The 21,323-nt window shown below is 48.8% G+C and overlaps 1 protein-coding gene and 1 non-coding gene across 6 annotated transcripts in view; both read right to left on the reverse strand.

Moving 5' to 3' along the window:
- The window catches only part of FARS2 (phenylalanyl-tRNA synthetase 2, mitochondrial), a 305,489-nt gene that overhangs the window by 118,103 nt on the left and 166,063 nt on the right, over positions 1 to 21,323 (reverse strand). The gene's annotated exons all lie outside the window — the stretch shown is intronic.
- Positions 8,626 to 8,698, reverse strand: TRNAY-AUA (transfer RNA tyrosine (anticodon AUA)). The gene has a single exon. It is a non-coding gene; the product is annotated as a tRNA-Tyr (tRNA).

Below are 21,323 nucleotides of genomic sequence, written 5' to 3' on the forward strand. Positions count from 1 at the left end.
TCTGGCTACTCATGTTGTGCAGCCGCCCTCTCTGAGAGGAAACATACCGAGCTCAGTTAACAACGAATTTCCCTCCCGAAAAGTGAACAGAATACTCCATACACTGGGTCTCCATGAAGGCAACTTTCGGGATTTCTTCCCTTCTCCCCAAACCATCCCGTGCTCGTCACTGCACAGGACACGAGGTTTTCCAGGCTCGTGCACCCGTCCTCACCGTGGGGCCGGCTGTGCGGTGTGGCCCAGTCAGTGTGGATGGGGCGCAGGTAACACGCAGCAAGGGACGGCAGAGGTGGGTGTGGGCACGGTGCCCGCGGCTCCCCAGCCTCTAACCCACCCAGCAAGTCACACCTCGCCACGCTGGGCCCCCGAGCTGCTCCGAGCAGCCCGACTCCCACGTGAGCTGGGGCACCATCCGCCTCAGCCTCTGCAGATGCTGCTGTCCAACAGCAGGCACAGTCTCACCCCATCGAATTATTACGAAGACCAAATGGGATAATATATATTAAAAGTCCTTATAAACAACAGAACACTACAGAATGTAACATATGAGTAATTATCCCTTTTTGTTCTGTAAGTTTTAACAAAATTCATCAGACGAACAACCTGATAATGGTTACCACTGAGCCGGGCCCACCGCGCACCAGGCATGGTCACCTCTTGCATCTTCGCACAAAGCCTAGGGGCCATCGCTCTGCTGGGACAGCCTGGCTCTGTCCCCGACTAGTTTTGGTGACTTGGCGGGGGGTTCCTTTAACTCCTGGTCCCCCATTTTCAAAAGCGATTCTTCCACCAACTGAGAGAAAGTCTAGAGGGACGGTTCCTGCCTGCTTAGTGCTGGGGGCGAAGGAGCAAGGTGACGGGGGTGTTCGATCAGCAGGCGACCTGCTGGGCAGGCGTCTCAGAGGCGGGCACGGGGCTGACTGCACGCTGGCCGCCTGCGTGTCCTGCACATCCCTGGCAGAGGACGGCCCAGGCCGTGACCCTGTACTGGCGGGGCGCGTGCTCTGGCCCGGGGGTTCTCACTGCAGGTGTCTGGGACTGGAGCCCCTCACCGACGGAATCTATGCCCCTGGGGGCACCGCCTCACAAGAGTCTCCTCTCAGAACTCGTGGGGGCTCCACAGAGCATCGGTGAACCACACTCTAGTCTCAAGCACAAGGAACACGGGTCACACCTGTGTCATTCCACTGTGGCTCCTGCATAGCTCAGCCACCTTCAAACACAGGGTGCTTCCAGAGACAGCGGTCATCTTAGCCGGGGAATAAGAGGCCCGTCAGCCCTTTGCCCCCCACCCTCTGCCCCCACCTCCAGAGCCAGAGGTCCACATGTATATCAATGTGTTGCCTCGCAGTTCACGTACAATCATGCCTCATTTAACAGAACGTGTTAAAAACATACATTATATGTCACTTAACAACCTGACTTCCCTGGTGGCTCAGAGGTTAAAGCGTCTACCTGCAATGCAGGAGACCCGGGTTCGATCCCTGGGTCAGGAAGATCCCTGGGAGAAGGAAATGGCAACCCGCTCCAGTATTCTTGCCTGGAAAATCCCATGAATGGAGGAGCCTGGTGGGCTACAGTCCATGGGGTCGCAGAGTCGGACACGACTGACTTCACTTTCACTTTCACCAACCTGATGGGATAAAGACTATTGTCCCCCTTTAGAAATGAAAATCCTGAGGCTCGGAGACGTAAGGGATGAGCTCAAGGTCACAATAACCAAGTCCTGTGTGTGGGCAGCCCACTGCTTTCAGAGCTCGTGAACTTGTGGTGGCAGGGAGGCAGGACCTCGTGGACGATACAGATCTCTCTTAAGGTTTCATGGAAATGTTTGTGGGCAGTGGGGGCCTGAAGGGGTTCCTCAGAGCCCAGGTCCTCACCAGCTTCAGATTCTACTCACTGCTTCATGCTTATCAGAAATAATGCCAAATTAATGTGATAAGAAACCAAGTTAATTTACTAAGAGAGCAGATCCTGAAAGTATTCATCACGAAGAAAAATATTTTTCTTTTTCTTTTTTGTATCTGTATGATAGACATTAACTAAACTTACTGTGGCAACCAGTTCACTACACACATACACACACACACACACACACACATATATATATAAACAAGTCAAAGCATTATGCTGTACATCTTAAACCTATATTGTCGATTACATCTCAGTGAAACTGAAAAAACAGCTTTATTCATTCCTGTAGGAAAAATACTGTGATCATAGCCATCGTGACCTATACACACAATGAATGGATACCTATACTTCAACTCTCAAATAAATAAATGAAAATCAAAGGGTTCCATGGTCCAGTAAGTTGGGGACACGCTAGGTTCAGGTTTCTTACAGTAAGACATCACAGAACCTTTAAAACACTAACAGCCTTTGGGACTCTCCCAGTGACGGAAGCCACGTCCCCGCGTTTAGTTACCAAATCTTTTGCCAGAACACAGTATGGGTCAAGGTGATGCACGAAGGACAGGTTCTGGAGCCGCAGGAGTGGAAACTGAAAATAAGGGCTGAACAGGTTTTGTAAACCAAATAATGTGTGAGAACCTATACTTTGGGAAAATATTTCATTTACAGAAATCTGCCGGGCTTATGGTCTCACCTTCTCCTCACTCATCTGAAATCTCCTCAATGAAAATATATCCTGTTCTTCTGCCTCTATTTACCTGCAATGCTATCAACCTCCACTCACAGCAGGAAGACAACCGAACACTCCTACATGCAGGGGTATTCTGACACTTCCTGTTCCACACACTCCTCACCTTGACCTTTGTGAGACAGAAACCACTGCATGCCCATTTTACAGAGGAAGAAAATGAAGACCGAGGGTCAGACGCACTGATAGACGTCAAAGAGCTACTATGCAGGTGCCAGAACACGAACCCACTCTTTCCCAGAAACACATCAAGTGCTGCCTGATGCTGAGGTCCTGACAGGACCCTAAGCCCGCCTGGTACAATTTTTAACTTGAGTTTTTATAGTTCTTTGAAATGCATCCTGCTTTCTTATTTATCAGTCATTTGAAGGTTCGTCTTCTCACTACGTCATACGGCTCCAGTGAGCTATATGTTTTGATTAACCCCATTCCTCAACCACGGTGGCTACAGTGAAGCTGCGTCTTATTATGATTAAAAGGGCTTTATCAAATCAAGGAGCCAATCCTAAAAGGACCAACAGCCTTTAAAAAAATAATAACACAGGTGATTTTCATTTTTATTCTACAAAAGAAATATCTTCCCCACAAAACTCTGCTTTCTTTTTATACCTAGATATCGTTAAAGATCCTGAGGTACCGTGATTTGGAAGGAGAAAGGATATTGGAAGAGGGCTATTACAATAATAAAAAATAATGCATTTTTCTTTCTGCAGCTGCCTCTTGTCATTTAGTTTGCAGGTAACCTAATTCTTATTCTGATCAGAGGAGGAACGGAAGCCAGGTTTTTATTAACACCATCGATATCTACCCGCGTGCAGGCACGCACACACAGTCCTCTGCTTCTAATTATGCACTCTACACAGGAGCCTCCCTGGCTGATCGCCGCACGGATGATGAATAAAGTAGCTTTTGTTTCCAGAGATTTATTTCAAACACCTCTTCATTAAATGCTATTTGGAGGCAGATGCATATTTGTGGAAGGTTAAAGAAAAAACATGCTGACAAAATAGTCACCAAGGCAATGTGCCAAGGCAGACCCTTAGACAGCCTTGTTCCACAGGACACACTCAACACACACACACACACACACACACACACTATGCACACACACCAGGGAGGAAGAAGAAATTGCAAAAAGGCCTTGCATATCTCTCTTAAAATATATGACATTCCTACGCAGGGAGGAATAAGCACTTGAAGATGCAGCTGGAAAATGAATGGCCGCATGTTTGTTTTGATGGTGCTGATGGGGGCGGGGCGGTGCCAACTCTGCCAGAGTCTGGTGAAGCCTGCTGTTTGTGCCTTACGGCTTGGCTGACTGGGCTCGGGACAGCAAGAGGAAGGGCTGAGAGGAGGATGCTGAAGTGAGGGCAAGCGGAGCCCCGTCCCTCCCCTGCTCACTGGGACCCTCATCTGCACACTCCAGGCAGGGGTGGGGGTGCGGCAAAGGGGCAGGGCCAAGCCGGAGCTGCTCCAAAGCAGAGAGAGCGATGTCTCCTGGGAAAAGCCGTCTTCCTGCTTTTGAACTCCATCACAAACTGGATGAAAAACGATTTAACTGAGGCAGAAGCATTAATTTCCTCAAAAGCCCTCACATTTAGGGACACAAAAGAGAACCCATCCAACAGAGGTGCCCCAGTGGAAACAGCCGCCTGCTGTGGCGAAGGCCGGGACAGACTGCGGGGTCAGCTCGCGCCCTCCCTGGCAGCAGGGATCAGGCTCGCTCAGCCCGGCTCCGGAGCCAGAGGCCTGGGCCAGTTACGTGTCCTTTCTGGGCCTTGGTTTCTTTATCTGTAAAATGGGGTTAATTAGTAGTATCTGTGGAAGAGGTTTTCTGTAAAGTACTTAGCAGGGCCTGGAAGCATGACAGAAGGCTCTGTTAAACAAACAGTCTACTTGTAAACACAGGAGACAGGGAGCTGGATTTTGTTACTGAACAATCTGATTTATTAATAATTTAACATGGCTTCCACATTTTGGAGGGAGAGTGTAAAGTTGTCATGCAAATGAAATCCTTTGGAAGCAGAGCTGACTTCACGTTGTAAGTGGGGAAACTGAGGCACCTGGAGCATGGAGGTTCCTTCTGCAAAGCCCACCTCATGCTTCCCCCGCAGCAGCACCCACCATGGGCACCGGATACATACTGTGGCCCAAACGGACTCTCGCGAGATCCGAGACTTCCCTGGGAACACAACATTGCTTATTCTGACTCCATTCCTTTTACAGATTTTAATTACTGAGAAAGAACAGTAATACATTTGGGACGCGGAACCATTTCATTTTCACAATGGCTCTTTTTCAAGCCTGGGCTTCCCGGATGATATAGTGGTAAAGAATCTGTCTGCCAATGCAGGAGATGTGGGTTCCATCCCTGGGTCGGGAAGATTTCCTGGAGAAGAAAATGGAAAACCACTCCATATTGTTGCCTGGAAAACCTTATGGACAGAGAAGGCTGGCAGGCTACCGTCCAAGAAGTTGCTAAGAGTCAGTCACGACTGAGCATTCACGCACAAACACTCCTTCAAGCCTGGGGATTGGGTACCAGGCACGGGGAACACTCCTTCACGGATGAGATGCATGTTTAGAGCATCCAGTCATGAACCCAGGAGGGCTGGAAAGCCCTTGACTCTGTGGCACACATCTAAAGCCTGGGAGGCCTTGCTGAGCCCACCTGTCACACGCCTCTCACGTCTTCACTGGTTACCCTGCCTTGAAAAAGAGAGCTTTCAAAAATGAACTAGCACGTTGCATCACGGAGCCTGTAAGGCTGGGTGTCCTGTGTCGACAATGACTTCAGGACTTTGCCATTTCATGCCTCGCATTTTAGCACAAAGGACCATCCTATTTTGGTAAAAGATTGTCCAAAGAAATTTTCTTTAACTTTGGTAAAGTCGTACTTTTTCATGGATGGAGCCTGGGTAAAAGCTCGCCTCGTACATCAGCCACACACACGAGCCAGGACCATCTCTAGCAACACCCTGCCACAGGCGGGCAGACCGAACGCAGGGAATGGCTATCGCTGCCTTTTCTAACCACCTTCCCCGGCCAAAGCCACTTCATAAGCTTCAACCTGAGCGCCGGATAGCTTAGGACAAATGCCTAAATTCTCCATCTATAAAATGGGGATATTCTCAGTACTTCCTTTATGATGTTATCATAAATGTTATAGAACATTATTAAAAAGTATTATTAAAAAATATTAAAAAGCAGAGACATCACTTTGCCAACAAAGGTCCATCTAGTCAAAGCTATGGTTTTTCCTATAGTCATGTATGGATGTGAGAGTTGGACCATAAAGAAGGCTGAGCACAGAAGAACTGCAAGGGAATGCTTTTGAACTGTGGTGTTGGAGAAGACTCTTGAGAGTCCCTTAGACTGCAAGGAGATCAAAGAAGTCCATCCTAAAGAAAATCCACCCTGAATATTCATTGGAAGGACTGATGCTGAAGCTGAAGCTCCAATACTCTGGCCACCTGATGCGAAGAAATGACTCATTGGAAAAGACCCTGGTGCTGGGAAAGATTGAAGGCAGGAGGAGAAAGGGGCGCCAGAGGATGAGGTGCTTGGATGGCATCACTGACTCAATGGACATGAGCCTGAGCAAACTCCAAGAGATAGGGAAGGACAGGGCAGCAGGGTCGCAGAGTTGGACATCACATATGGCCTGAACGACAAGAACGCGTTTATGACAAGGACTTGGCGTTGGCACTGGGGGTGCACTGGTGCTTCGTAAAGGGGGCTCGGCGTGTGCGGTGATGATGCTCACGTCTGGTCCTGATGCCGACTCACAGGGGCACACCTGGATGGGAGCATCTTCCTGTGGTCCTGGTAACAATCCTGGGAAACCGGAGCCCAGCCCACGTGCACAGCACCACACCTAAGCCCGCCCTCTCCTCCTCTCCCCCTCCTCCCATCCACTGCTGTTAATGGAGCCGAAGTTTTCACAGGGCAGCTGTCAGCGGAAGGAGGGTCCAGAGTGCAGAGCAACCAGGCCCAGCACCTCGCACATGGAGCTGGGAGCTGGACCGCCTGCAGGACGCCTGCACGGCACCCCGGGGACGCAGATCAACCACAGGCTGGGTCCTACTCCAGCGGCAACGCCAGCAGGAGAGACACATGACTATGTTATTTTTTCTTTTTTTTTTTTTTTTTAATAAAAAGCAAAATACAGCCCGTAGAAAGATTTTCCACTTTTCTGCTCACTATGGTCTCCCCTCCCTTCTCCATTTTTGTTTTGTTGTGTTTCCCGATTTAACTTCTTCTGTGTTCCTAGTCAAGAGACCATGTGCAAGTTCGGGAAGCATTTCTCGCCCCTCGATCCCGAGGCAGGAGCCACCCCCGTGCTGGCCACGAACCAGACGCTCAGTAAATGGACGGCGAATGTGAATACCGCAGGTCCAGTCAGGACGATGGCCCCTCTTCCCCGTCTTTCTGAACGGAGCAGCACGTGAAGGCTGCAAACACCTGACCTTGCCTGGGTTCCAGCCACTCTGCCAAGTGGCTGTGATTCCAAGTACCCGACAGTTTTATGCCCACAGAGGGATAACCCCCTGGAACCCGTGAGAACAAAACTTCCCCGACGGTTCTGTGTGTCCTGCGTACTAATCAAAAGTGGGTTTTGGCAAGCTGTTCTCTGCTGTTTGCACATCTTGACAGATACTCCATATACCTATGAATCTTAACAGAAAGACACCAGCCACCAGCCCTCCATTTGGAAGCGAGAGGGCTGCCTGGACCCAAAAGGTGAGGTCCCCTTCCCGAGGACGGCTTCCTGAACCATCGCAGCCTGACTGATGGGCTCTAGAAGCACAGAGTCAACTTATACCCCGAGAGCCTGTCCAGCACCAGCCCTGTGCACATAGGGATTTCTCAGGCAAGGTCTCAGTCACTCCTGTCATGCAAGCCAGAGGGATATCATGCCCATTTCACAGATGAGGAAACTGAGGTTTAGAAAGAACGAGTATCTGACTGCAGCGCCACCCGGCGGACAGTGCTGCTGGCCGTTCGGGTATCTGGGCTTTAGGCAGGCCAAGGCAGCGGCACAGGGCTGCCCGGTGTCTGGCGGTGGCCTTCCTGGGGACTGGGCCAATGTGGTGCAAACACCGTGAAGCCTCAGTTTCTTCAAATTAACTCTACCCTTTTTCACCTGTGGGTATTCAGTTACAGTAAAAAAAAAAAAAAAAAAAAAGGCAGATGAAATCAAGGGCAGAAAAAAAAAAAAAGAACGCAAAAGAAAGATAGGGAGGCTAGAGTGAGGACTGGATCCTCAATGGGAAGGCACTATTTTTTAAATGCTATTTTATTTAATAGATGTGGAGGTGTATTTGTGTCATCTGTGAGTGATCGTGTTGCCATGGTGATTACTTACATGTTTCCAGAAAAGAAATAACCATGGAGAAATCGATACTGCCCCAACACAGTGCTGTTCACAGACAATCAGATCCTCCACACAGGATGGAGAGGATGTTTGAATGGGTAAAAGAAAAAAACACTGGCTTGGGGGAAAAACAACAACTTCCTTCTGCCAAACCCAGAGAGATGTGGCATTAAAACTGCATTGTTTTTCCTTTTTGTGGGCAGAGTCATTGGGCTAAAATGTAAGAGTTATCCACAAAAAATTTTGGTACATTTAACTTGAAGTAGATAGAGGCTAGAAACACAGGATAGAACAGAGGTTCTATCCCTGGGTCGGGAAGATCCCAGAGAGGAGGAAACAGCAACCCACTTCGGTACTCTTGCCTGGAGAACTCCAGGGATAGAGGAGCCTGGTGGGCTATAGTCTATGAGGTCACAAAAGAGCTGGACACGACTTAGTGATTAAATAACAACAAGTGAGTGACATCACTCAGTCGTGTCCGACTCTGTGACCCCATGAACTGTATGTAGCCTACCACGCTCCTCCGTCCAGGGGATTTTCCAGGCAAGAGTACTGGAGTGGGTTGCCATTTCCTTCTCCAGAGGATCTTCCTGACCCAGGGATTGAACCCGGGTCTTCCGCATTATAGGCAGACGCTTTACCATCTGAGCCACCAGGGAAGTCCGTTAAACAACAAATATGGTAGGAAAAGAAGGGTTTATATACAGCACTTAACATGCTTGTTTGCTATTTAATCCACTCACAGTTACTGATACAATAGCTGGGACCTGCTGAACAATAAGGTATGTTGGGCACTGTGCTAAGGCCATGACAGGTATTTAAACTGATTGATATTCACGACAACACAGTCCCCTAATGCTGAGAAGACTCAGAGGTGGCAATGAGCGGTAGGGGACTCGTGCTAGACGGCCTCAGCCTTTTCCAGGGATAAAGCAGGACTATTTGTCAAAGGAGTGGTGGGGGGAGGCTGTGGGACAACCCAGGATCCCGAAGAGAGCCCACGCATGTGAGGTGGGCCACCCAGGCCTGATACTTAGAGGCACGCTCAACATGGAACTGTGTTCTGTCAGCAAAGAGGCGAGTCTGGGGTTCATGCGGGATCGGCCTGGCCGTGCAGGGTGCAGAAATGAGAGGGTCGGGAATGGGGGTGATGGTGAGAGTACAGGGGCAGGCTGGGCTTCCCGGAGCAAGAAGGACCGGTGTAGGCGGGGACAGCAGGCTAGACCTGAGACGGGGGGGGAAGTGGGAGGCCCTGGCTTGGAGCCCCCTGAGCCGGAGCCACCAGCCAGCCTCCCCGGAGCTTCCCAACCATCGTCTGTGCTGTGACAGACCATGGTTCTCCACGCGCCTCACGACCCCTCCTTCTCTACAGGATCGGGCAATCTTTTCCAGTAAATTATCTATTATTATTTAATAGGTAGGTAAGCCTATAGATTGTGATTCCTAGGTGGCTCAGTGGTAAAGAACTTGCCTGCCAATGCAGGAGACACGGGTTTGATCTCTGGGTGGGGAAGATTCCCTGGAGGAGGGCATGGCAACCCACTCCAGTATTCTTGCCTGGAGAATCCCATGAACAGAGGGCCACAGTCCCTGTGGTCACAAAGAGTCAGATACGACTGAGTGACCGAGCACACACAAGCATGTAAACGACTGAGTGACCGAGCACACACAAGCATGTAAGTCATTTTTGAAATGCAGGTATCACGCCCGTATGTCGCGATCAAGGCATGAATGAAGTCAGACCAAAAGGAAACCGGCCTGTGTCTCGATGGCTGCAGGCCCACCACGCAGGGGGCCACCCATTCCTACGGCCCCCCCTCTGATCACAATCAACTAATTAGTCAAGAAATCACGTTCGAGGCTCCACCTCATTTGCTGGGTGCCCGAGTTCAATCTACACACTAATGGGTGTGTTTCTGCCTTTAACAGATGCAGTGCGTGCACTCTCTGGCGCGGAGCTGGGCATGCACAGTGGCAGGGCTGCTGCGGATGCCCAGCCTGGTGCCAGGAGCCTGTCGGTCACCTTTCTCGCTCCCGTTCTAGACTCTATTAAATACTCAGGTGCTCTCTTCTGCAGTCTCGTTGAAGCTCCACACCCAAAGATGTGGCTTTTTTCGAGGGTGAACCAACCGAGTAATGAGGTGTGTTTTTCCATTCTCTTTTTTTTTCTTTCAAAAGGTTAAATGGCACAGTGCAATTTTCTGTGAAGCAGGTGTGCAGCTAACAAGGTGATAATTGGAAAACTGGGTGAAAAGGAAAAATCCTATAAAATTATAAACCTGCAGTATCTGGGAAAGCGGGTAACTGAATTACCTCTGGAAGATGAAGAAGCTATGGTAATACAATGCTAAAGATGCAAACTGGAGTCCACAGGAGTGAAAAAAGGAGACGCAGGGGCTGTTAACGCTCCCCTGGGAGGCAGGGGGCACACCGTAACACTCAGGATTGCTGAAGATTTAAACAGATGGTGCAAGACAACCTTCAGGACCACCTCTCTTCTCATGTCCTCACACTTCCAACAAGATAAACACTTTAGGAAGATCTTCCAAATATTCAAATGTGGATAGCATTTACTAGAATATTTGAGTTTAATTTTTTTTTTTTCCCATTTTTCAGTCGTGGTCAGGGAAAAAAACACATTTTTTTCTCCTTAGGATACAGAAATGTTCCAGAAGAGATCTCCAAAACCTTCCAACAACTGTGATTTCCTGCCCCTTCCCCATTTTTGTAATGATGTAACATTAGCTTTCGGTGATGACCCACGTTTATATGAAACTGTTCTCAAGCAAGGTCCAAGAGCCTGAAGTATCTTCAGAGTGACGTCAGCAGTGCCCCAGCTGAGCAGACACTGAAGGAGGATGGCTGTCTGGCCCTGTGGGCCCTCTTCATCCCGCCTCCTTGTTAGTGTGGTCCTCTGGCCAGGAGGAAGCTTCATCTTATTCCCCCGCACCAGCGCTGGACTCGCTCACCAGCCACATTTGCTGGTGACGACATGCCCGCCCCACCTCACCCTGCCCTGGACCATCCACCCTCTGAGAACTCAGCCCCGATTCACCCTCCCCAGTAAACACCGGCTCCCAACTTCTCCTCCTTCCTGCCTCAGCCTGAGCGGTCACCTGGATACAGCCATACCTGCTACCATCCCCGAGGACCTGTCTGTGCCAATTAAACAAAACAATGGTAAAGACGACGCCAACAAAAAAGCAGAGCTTGAAAGGGGACATTAGTGAATCCTGAGTTCAAATGTTTCCACTCAGGTAAATTCTCCAGTTCTGGTTTTTTTCTCCAGTGTTCCATCCACTGAGCTCTAAAGGCCAGACACCTGGGGATCACTCTCTTTCTCCTGTATCTTTACCTAAAGTGTGTGAACACCCCGTGTGCCCAGGTCAGCAGAAGTCTGCTTGTGTAGCTATAAGGACAGTTAACAGAGCCCCTCAACTCTCAAGGGGCGTGAATCTCAATTCAGATGAAAACCCACACAGGCACCCCACGTGGTCACCCCAAAGCCCTTCAGTTCTGGCTCCTAAAACGTGTCGAGCCCGAACGTGACCTTCTAGTTTCTCCACTGCTGCCCCCTCCCACTTCCCCCCAGCCTGAGCGAGGGCTGGAGTGGACCCCTGGCCTCCTGGCTCCCACCCCTCCTTCATGCTTCAGAACGACGATCATGTAAAGTGGAAATACGATGATGATGGTTTATGTACTGTTAGCTGCCTTCCAGAGAAAACTCAGCCTGCCCTCGTCCACACACCGCTCGATCTCAGAGCGCCCCCCCCCCCCACACACACACACCGGACACACGGAGCAGAGCCACAGACGACAGCGGGGTCGTGCCTCCTGACGCCCCCCTGGTCAGAGGCCGGGCCCACGTTCCTCGGAGCCCCTCACTGTTCACGTGCCCCCAGCGCCCGCGCTGCCCCAGGACGGGGCCCACGCTGCATCCCCGGTGTCAGGCACTGTGCCTAGCGCGGAGGCGCAGGGGCCTCTCAACGCAGCGCTGATAACGTCCTCGTGCTGGGCAAATCCTGCCCGTTTCCCGCGCTCCATCCGCGGTCTCAGCCCCCAGCAGGCAGATGCTGCCCACTGCGGCCGCAGGCAGCCCGCGAGGCGCCGCTTCCTCCTCGCTTCCCGGACGACCTACCTCGGATGAAAACCGCGTGTGAAAAGAGGGACACGCACAGAGAAAACGTCACAAAGGAAGAGACCGCAGAGAGGCGGGGACAGCGAGGCGGAGGGAAGGGCCGACGCCAGCACGGCGGCTCAGAAGCCAAGCGAGGCTCCTCCACGGCCGGCCGCGGCCAAGACAGGGCCGCCGAGTGCCCGGGGGACGGAGCGGGGCGGGCGCCGGGGGCGAACCGCCGCCCTCACACCTGGGGAGAGCAGGAGGGGCGGCCACGGTGACGGGAGCGGGGCAGGCGCCCAGGGGAGAACCGCTGCCCTCACACCAGAGGCAGGGGCAGCCACTCGGGACGGTGTGGGGGAACCTGCCCCTGAGGCTCCGCCACCAAGAAGTCATTTCAAGAGGAAAGGGTCTGCATAGACAGGGGCTGGGTCCCCTTCTGCAAAGCCCTGCTACCATCTTCTCGTGGCTCCTCGGGATCTCAGAATCCAGACTCGGTTTCAGGGGATTTCAACCACCTGGCGGGACTTCTCCGAGGGACAAGGGCCCAGGAGCCGTCATAATCTCTTCGACAACAGACACTCCCCCAACCCCTACCCCCCGGGGCAAAATTAAGTCCAAACAAATGCCAGGAGGAGCCGTGCTGTCAGGGGTGGGCAGAGGAGATACAGAAATCTAACCATCACAGTGATCTCTTCAAGAAAATTAGAGATACCAAGGGAACATTTCAAAATGTTGGGCTCGATGGACTCAACAAATGTTGGGCAAAGATGGGCTCGATAAAGGACAGAAATGGTATGGACTTAACAGAAGCAGAAGATATTAAGAACAGATGGCAAGAATACACAGAACTGTACAAAACTGGTCTTCACGACCAAGATAATCACGATGGTGTGATCACTCACCTAGAGCCAGACATCCTGGAATGGGAAGTCAAGTGGGCCTTAGGAAGCATCACTATGAATAAAGCTAGTGGAGGTGATGGAATTCCAGTGGAGCTATTTCAAATCCTGAAAGATGATGCTGTGAAATATGCCAGCAAATTTGGAAAACTCAGCAGTGGCCACAGGACTGGAAAAGGTCAGTTTTCATTCCAATCCCAAAGAAAGGCAATGCCAAAGAATGCTCAAACTACCGCACAATTGCACTCATCTCACACGCTAGTAAAGTAATGCTTAAAATTCTCCAAGCCAGGCTTCAGCAATACGTGAACTGTGAACTTCCAGATGTTCAAGCTGGTTTTAGAAAAGGCAGAGGAACCAGAGATCAAATTGCCAACGTCTGCTGGATCATCAAAAAAGCAAGAGAGTTCCAAAAAACATCTATTTCTGCTTTATTGACTATGCCAAAGCCTTTGACTGTGTGGATCACAATAAACTGTGGAAAATTCTAAAAGAGATGGGAATACCAGACCACCTGACCTGCCTCTTGAGAAACCTATATGCAGGTCAGGAAGCAACATTTAGAACTGGACATGGAACAACAGACTGGTTCCAAATAGGAAAAGGAGTATGTCAAGGCTGTATATTGTCACCCTGCTTATTTAACTTCTATGCAGAGTATATCATGAGAAATGCTGGGCTGGAAGAAGCACAAGCTGGAATCAAGATTGCCAGGAGAAATATCAATAACCTCAGATATGCAGATGACACCACCCTTATGGCAGAAAATGAAGAGGAACTCAAAAGCCTCTTGATGAAAGTAAAAGAGGAGAGTGAAAAAGTTGGCTTAAAGCTCAACATTCAGAAAACGAAGATCATGGCATCTGGTCCCATCACTCATGGGAAATAGATGGGAAAACAGTGGAAACAGTGTCAGACTTTACTTTTTTGAGCTCCAAAATCACTGCAGATGGTGACTGCAGCCATGAAATTAAAAGACACTTACTCCTTGGAAGGAAAGTTATGACCAACCTAGATAGCATATTCAAAAGCAGAGATGTTACTTTGCCAACAAATGTCCGTCTAGTCAAGGCCATGGTTTTTCTGGTGGTCATGTATAGATGTGAGAGTTGGACTAAGAAAGCTGAGTGCCGAAGAATTGATGCTTTTGAAGTGTGGTGTTGGAGAAGACTCTTGAGAGTCCCTTGGACTGCAAGGAGATCCAACCAGTCCATTCTAAAGGAGATCAGTCCCGGGTGTTCATTGGAAGGACTGATGTTGAAGCTGAAACTCCAATACTTTGGCCACCTCATGCAAAGAGTTGACTCACTAGAAAAGACTCTGATCCTGGGAAGGATTACGGGCAGGAGGAGAAGGCGACTACAGAGGATGTGATGGCTGGATGGCATCACCGATTCGATGGACATGAGTTTGAGTGAACTCCGGGAGATGGTGATGGACAGGGAGGCCTGAAAGTTAAGTCGCTCAGTCATGTCCGACTCTTTGCAACCTCCTGGACTGTAGCCTACCAGGCTCCTCCGTCCATTGGATTCTCCAGGCAAGAATACTGGAGTGGGTTGCCATTTCCTTCTCCAGGGGATCTTCCTGACCCAGGGATTGAACCTGGGTCTCCCGCACTGGAGGCAAATGCTTTAACCTCTGAGCCACCAGGGAAGTCAAGGACAGGGAGGCCTGGCGTGCTGTGATTCATGGGGTCGCAAAGAGTCTGACACGACTTAGCGACTGAACTGAACTGAACCATCACAGTCACCCATAGCAGACTGTGGCCGGACCTCGAGAATTGCCGGCAGCTCTTTCGTCACCAAGGCCGGAACTGAGTGACCAGCAGCCCTTGGGAGACTGGCTTAAGGCAAAAGAAATGGTCAACAGGTACGTGGAAAGATGCTGAACATCACAGATCATTAAGGAAACGCATCAAAACACAATGAGATATAACTTCACGCTTACTGGGATGGCTACTATATTAAAAAAGACAGAAGATAATAATTTTTGGCAAACAAGGGAAATTGGAACTGTGCTCTGTCGGTGGCAATGTAACATGGTGCAGCCGTGGTGGGAAGCAGTGTGACAGTTCATCAAAAGACCTAAAAAGAGAATTAGTCTATGATCCAGCAATCCCACGTCTGGGGAAGAGTTCCCAAGAGAACTGAAAGTGGGGTCTTGAAGAGATAACTATATCCCTATGTTTATAGTGGGATTGTTTCACAACAGTCAAAGGGTAGGGGGCAACTCAAGTGTCCAACCACAGATGAAGGAATAAGCAAAACACGTCACAAAAAGATGCACACAGATGAACTCCCTACAGTGATCAATTCAAAGAGAAAGGAAATGAAGTGGGTTCCAAGGCCTGTGAGGTAGGGGGTTGTTGTTATTCGCTCAGTCGTGTCTGACTCTTTTGTGATCACCTGGACTGCAGCCGGCCAGGCTCCTCTGTCCATGGGATTTTCCAGGCAAGAATACTGGAGTGGGTTGCCATTCCCTTCTCCAGGGGATCTTCCCAACCATGGGATTGAACCATGGGATCTCCTGCATTGGCAGGCAGGTTCTTTACCATCTGAGTCCCCGGGGAAGCCCTCAAAATATACTAAAGTGTTTGTAAATTTTAAGTCATTTATGATAAAAACTCTTAGCAAACTAGAAATAGAAGGAAATATCCCTAATTTGATTTAAAAAAAAAAAAAAGCTTTACAAAAAAAACCTACAGCAATCACTTTAAATAAATACTTATTCACAAACTTTCAAGATCAGACATTTAATTAGGCTTTAATTTTACATCATCACAGTTCATTTGGTTCAATCTCCCCAGTTCAGTCTACTCCAATAAGAATCAAAGGATCATTCAGGGCAAAGTGACTTTTTCAAAGTCAGTAGCTGATAAATTGCCTTTTCCACTTAGATCTGCAAACCCCTGCAATTCATTTTTGAATAATTAGGAGTCTGGGGTCGAATTTCATTTTTTTTCCCATATGGATTCTCAATTATCCGTGCTTGGTTTGCACAGACGTCGCCTCCTCCTGTGGGTTCTATAGTGCAGGCCATGTCAGGAGGCCAGAAATAATACAAAGCTGTGTTTCTGGGCTCCCGACTGCCTTTCACAGGCCTCTGTGTCTGCCTTGGCTTGGGTCCACACTCTTACAATTACTGTAAAAAAGACTTGACATCAGAGAAGCAAGTCCTTCAGCTTAGTTATTTGGCTGTTTTGGATTCTCTGCATTGCAATACACATTGTAGAATATGCTCATCAAATTCCTCATTAAATCTCCCTGAATTTCTACTTCTTTATTTAAAATTTAATTTTTAAATTTTCTATAGAACAATAACTGATTTACAATGTTGCATTAGTTCCAGGTGGTGAATTTCTATTTTTTAGCTACTGTGGCTGTCCAGTGTCATTTTGAAGCAATCCTACAAACTTTATACATATATATATATATATATATATATATATATATATATGCAAACTGCAATAATAACCTGAGGATGGCAAACATCAAACCAAAGGCAGAGGTCACCTCTGGGGAAGAAAGCAGGAAGAGGGGTCCATCAGGGAGGCATGGGTGTGTCAAATACATTTCGAATGCTTTTCTTCTTTACAGGGATCTGTGGTAAATCGCAGCATATTTGCTGGGTGGAGGGTACACAGTTCTATGTTATTAAAAAGTCAAATCAGAAAAATAAATGTTTGTATGTTTAGATTTCATAATTTTAAAAATGAATACAGATAAATATACCATAGCTACTTGCTCTTCACCCACTGATTAAACAAGAGTTCACACTCTGCTGAACGGACTCTACAAGGGTCATCTATTTATAATCCACTATCCTTGGTCATGAATTACAGTCTCTGATTGTAATTTATAAATCTCACAGGGAGGCCCTTGAGAAAATAAATTCTTCCCTCAAATGGAAAGAAAACATTTGATTCATTACTCAGCCAAGTGATGGAAGGAATAATTAAGCTATCCACGATATAAATGAATGCTTATGTTAACCATTCTTCATTTTTAAGATCACAAGATTATACATACAAAACGCCAACTGAAGTGCACAGTTGAAAAAAAAAAAAAAAAGCTGTCTGATAATGGAATCACAAAGTAATTCTCATTTCTCAGTCTAAATACAGGCTGACTTTAAGTTACAGATGAACCCAAATGCTTCCCTCATCCTCTGAATAACGGAGTTATTCAGTTACTCGGTTCAGCTCACCACTAACTGAAACTGTGAGGAGTTTTGTTTCTCCTTTCATTCAGGATGAGGCAAATTAGACATACACAACAACGCGCTTACCTTTCATGACTAATAACTTAGCAACGTAAATTACTTCGGTTTTATTCGCTCCCCAGAACATTAATAAAAACCTTGAAATTTCCACCTGAACTGGCTCTGGTATTCCAATGATTGCTCCGAGAGGCGCATCCCAGGCTGAGCCCCTTGAGGTCGGCAGTCCAGCCTTTTCCCTTTGGCCACTGTAAGTTAACTCAGGTGCACGTGCCTGGGCGACCTGGATTTCTACACTGTTTCAAACAGAGAAAATCACATCCCATAGCCACATCCTGTCCACGCCTCCCATGCCACTGACGTAGGAAAACAGGCACAGCCAGGTCCAGGCAAGGGGAGCATTATGGCTTCCCAGGTGGCTCAGATGGTAGAGAGTCTGACTGCGGTGCAGGAAACCCAGGTTCGATCCCTGGGGCAGGAAGAGGCCCCAGAGAAGCAAATGGCAACCCACTCCAGTATTCTTGCCCTGGTGGGCTACAATCCATGCTTAAGGTAAGACTGCTGTTGATGCTGCTACTAAATCGCTTCAGTCGTGTCCAACTCTGTGCGACCCCAAAGACGGCAGCCCACTAGGCTCTTCTGTCCCTGGGATTCTCCAGGCAAGAATACTGGAGTGGGTTGCCATTTCCTTCTTCAATGCATGAAAGTGAAAAGTGAATGTGAAGTCGTTCAGTCCTGGTAGGACTGGGCCCTCCTTAATTTGGATTCCCCAGTGGTTCTAGTGGTAAAGAATCTGCCTGCAATGCAAGAGATTCAAAAGACGCAAGTTTGGTCCCTGGGTCGGGAAGACAGCCCCTGGAGGAGGAAATGACAGCCCACTCCGGTATTCTTCCCTGGAAAATTCCAAGGACAGAGGAGCCTGGCGGGCTGCAGTCCACGTGGTCACAACAGTCCGACTCGACTGAGCATGCATGCACCTGGTGGTGTCGACAAACAGGAAGCTGTTGGACAGCTTCGCTGGGTTAATGGCCAGAAAGTTGTAACAAGGATGTTGAACGTGTGTGCATATAAAGGTCACACAACGTAACTGTCCAATCTTTACCAGAAGACCTGAGGACCTCATTCTTACTGTTTTAAAAGTGCGTTAAATAAGGAAGAAATGTGTGGTGGCTGCCCTTTATTTTGCTTTCACAAAGATAAAAAGCAGTCATAAATCCACAAGCCTCTGACGACAGAGGCCCCGGGACAGACACAGGGTCACAATCCAACAGGACTCAACAGACCGAGGGTCTGTGAAACATCCTCACATCCAAGACGGGCAAAGCAAGGTGGAGGTGGAAACCGGGCAGGAAGGGCCAGGAGTCACGAGGGGACCGTGGCCGCCTCGCCCAGTGGCTGTGGAGGTCGGGACAGCAGGAGCACCAGTCAGCATGGACAAGATGCTCACTGCGATGAAGGCTTTACATAAATGCACCAGGACGGCTCCCATGGCAAACGGGTCCATCCTGCTCGCTGCATCTCTCCACGTCCAACTGTCAACAATGACTACAGGGCACAAACAAATGGTCCTGTGGCTGGTCATCTCCCCCAGCGCCTGTGATTTTCTATGACTTTCTTCTAGGATAAATATCCTCCTTCCTGCAGAAGAAAAATATTTATGTGCTTTTTTTGGGGAGGCGAGATGGAAAAAAATGCACAGGGAAACAGTGGGAAGAAAAATGAGATCCACTAATTTCACTACAACATAATGAAGCTGATGGGATTCTCGAAGCTGGATTTATCTGGGAAGAGAATGAGGAAACACCGCATAATCCTGCACTGAGTCTCTACCAGACAACATTTATGGTAATGACAAAGAAACCGGATCTAGGAACTATTCCAAGTCCCGGAGATTAGCAAGTAATCACAGGCTCAAGTCCTGATACAATTCTGGAGAGACGTGGAAGGATTCCGAGAATTAACTAGCAAAATAGGATTAAAAAAAGATGAAAATTTTGATCCCTGCCTACACTGGTCAGTATTAGCAAAACTCTACATTCACCTGTGTGCAGCCCTTCACTGCACTTCATATTACTTATAATTTTGTTGTTTAGTAGCTCAGTCATGTCCGACTCTTTTGCGACTCCATGGACTGTAGCCCGCCAGTCTCCTCTGTCCATGGGATTTCCCAGGCAAGAATACTGGAGTGGGTTGCCATTTCCTTCTCCAGGGGATCTCCCCAACCCAGGGGTGGAACCGTGTCTTCTGCACTGCAGGTGGATTCTTTATCACTGAGACATGGGGGAAGCCATCTCTTGATAAATCTGTCTCCTTTTCCAGATTGAAAACAGCTTGAAGTCAGAAACTGTCCATTTCATCTCATTGAATCCAGAGCGGTGCTTCGTCTAGGAAACAAGATTTTACCAGTTCAATACTAGGAGCTCCCTGGAGTCGGCTTTAGTGAAAATCCTAGCTCTGTGACTTGCTAGCAGAGTTCTTGGGGCTGAGTTCCTTGTTGGTTCCAAGGCTCAAGTTTCACTGTCTATACAATGGGCTAATAGACTTCACCCCCAGCAGATCCTGAAGAATGAGAGCTATGATACAGGCAAACTATCTGGTCCCAGGACTTGAACCCAGCACCCAAAAATGACAAGTGTCATAAGGCACTAAATAAATTAATGCACAGACTACGGGGCCCTGAACCATGACCGTGGGAAGACACAAAATAAGGGGAAACGGCCAACCTTGGCCGGAAGAAACTCGCAGTCCTCCCACAGCAGTGCTCGCAGCTGATGCCTGGTACCCCAGGGAGACCAGCGACCGACTGATGGCTTCCCAGGAGTCTGACTACGACCGACCTCAGAGACGACGGGCAACAGGAGACCCACCTCTCACCATCACTGAATGGCTGGCATCGGCCAACGCTTTGTGCCTTCAGACTCAGCCTCACCATCGTTTATAATCATGTTACATGTTCTTCCTCAGACAGGCCAACATCAGTAAGTGACAAAGGAGTCCCTATTTCCTTCATGTATAGACCCATGACCACTCCACACAAATGGTCAGAAACTGCTCACACTTTCATATTATCTATCTTTCTTACGCCTAACGACAAAATCTCCTCTATTCTATCTGAAGCAAGCAATTTGCCATGATGGAAATGGAACAGATAAAGGTATATGCAGACCTTCCCTGGTGGTCCAGTGGCTAAGACTCTGCGCTCCCAAGCAAGGGGGGCCTGGGTTCAATCCCTGGTCAGGGAACAAGAGTCCACACACCACAGCTGAAGACCCCACGTGCCACAGCTAAGGCCCGGCGCAGCTAAATGAACAAACAAACAATGCTTTGTTTAAAAAAGGAAAAGTGTATGTGATGGGCTGAACAACGACCCCCAAAGATGTCCACTTCCTCATCCGAGGAACCCGTGGATCTGTTACCTGACACTCCAAGACTACTTCACGGATGCGGCGAAGAAAACATCTTAGTGCGTAGAGATAAGCTTATCGCAAGGGCCCTTGTGAGAAGAGACAAATGCGTGGAGGGAAGGCAGAGCGGCCACATAGGGAAGGAAAGGTAGGGACGCGGTGCGATGCAGTCAGGGGTCAAGGATCGAGGTCCGCCCAGAAGCTGACCCAGGCAGGAGGAGGGGAGGATCTCCCCTGGAGCCTCTGGGGGCCCCGCCCCGCTGCCCCTGAGCCTGAGCCTGGCAGACTGACTGAATTCCTGACCTCCGGGGCTGTAAAATAAGAGAGATGTATGGGTTGAACCTGCTAGCTTTGTGGTAATTTGTAACGTTAGCCACGGGAAACTGACACAATATAGTCAATAGATACTAATTATAAGGGAGTCATTAGGAAGTAGCTCTCTGTGATCTATAATTCACAAAGCATTTTACAGAGATCTACTGTCTCAGCTATCACATCCTAACCGCCCCACCCTCCTCCGCCAGAAGTTAAGTTTCTTACACAAACTTAAGGAGACGCAAAATCCAGTTCGACTCCTGGTCATGACAAAGGGATCTGGCTTCACTGCCTTCGCTGCCTGCCCGGGGAGAGGGTAAGGCTTCCT

The sequence above is a fragment of the Bos indicus genome, chromosome 23, assembly GCF_029378745.1.
Source record: "Bos indicus isolate NIAB-ARS_2022 breed Sahiwal x Tharparkar chromosome 23, NIAB-ARS_B.indTharparkar_mat_pri_1.0, whole genome shotgun sequence".
NCBI classification, from domain to species: Eukaryota; Metazoa; Chordata; class Mammalia; order Artiodactyla; family Bovidae; genus Bos; species Bos indicus.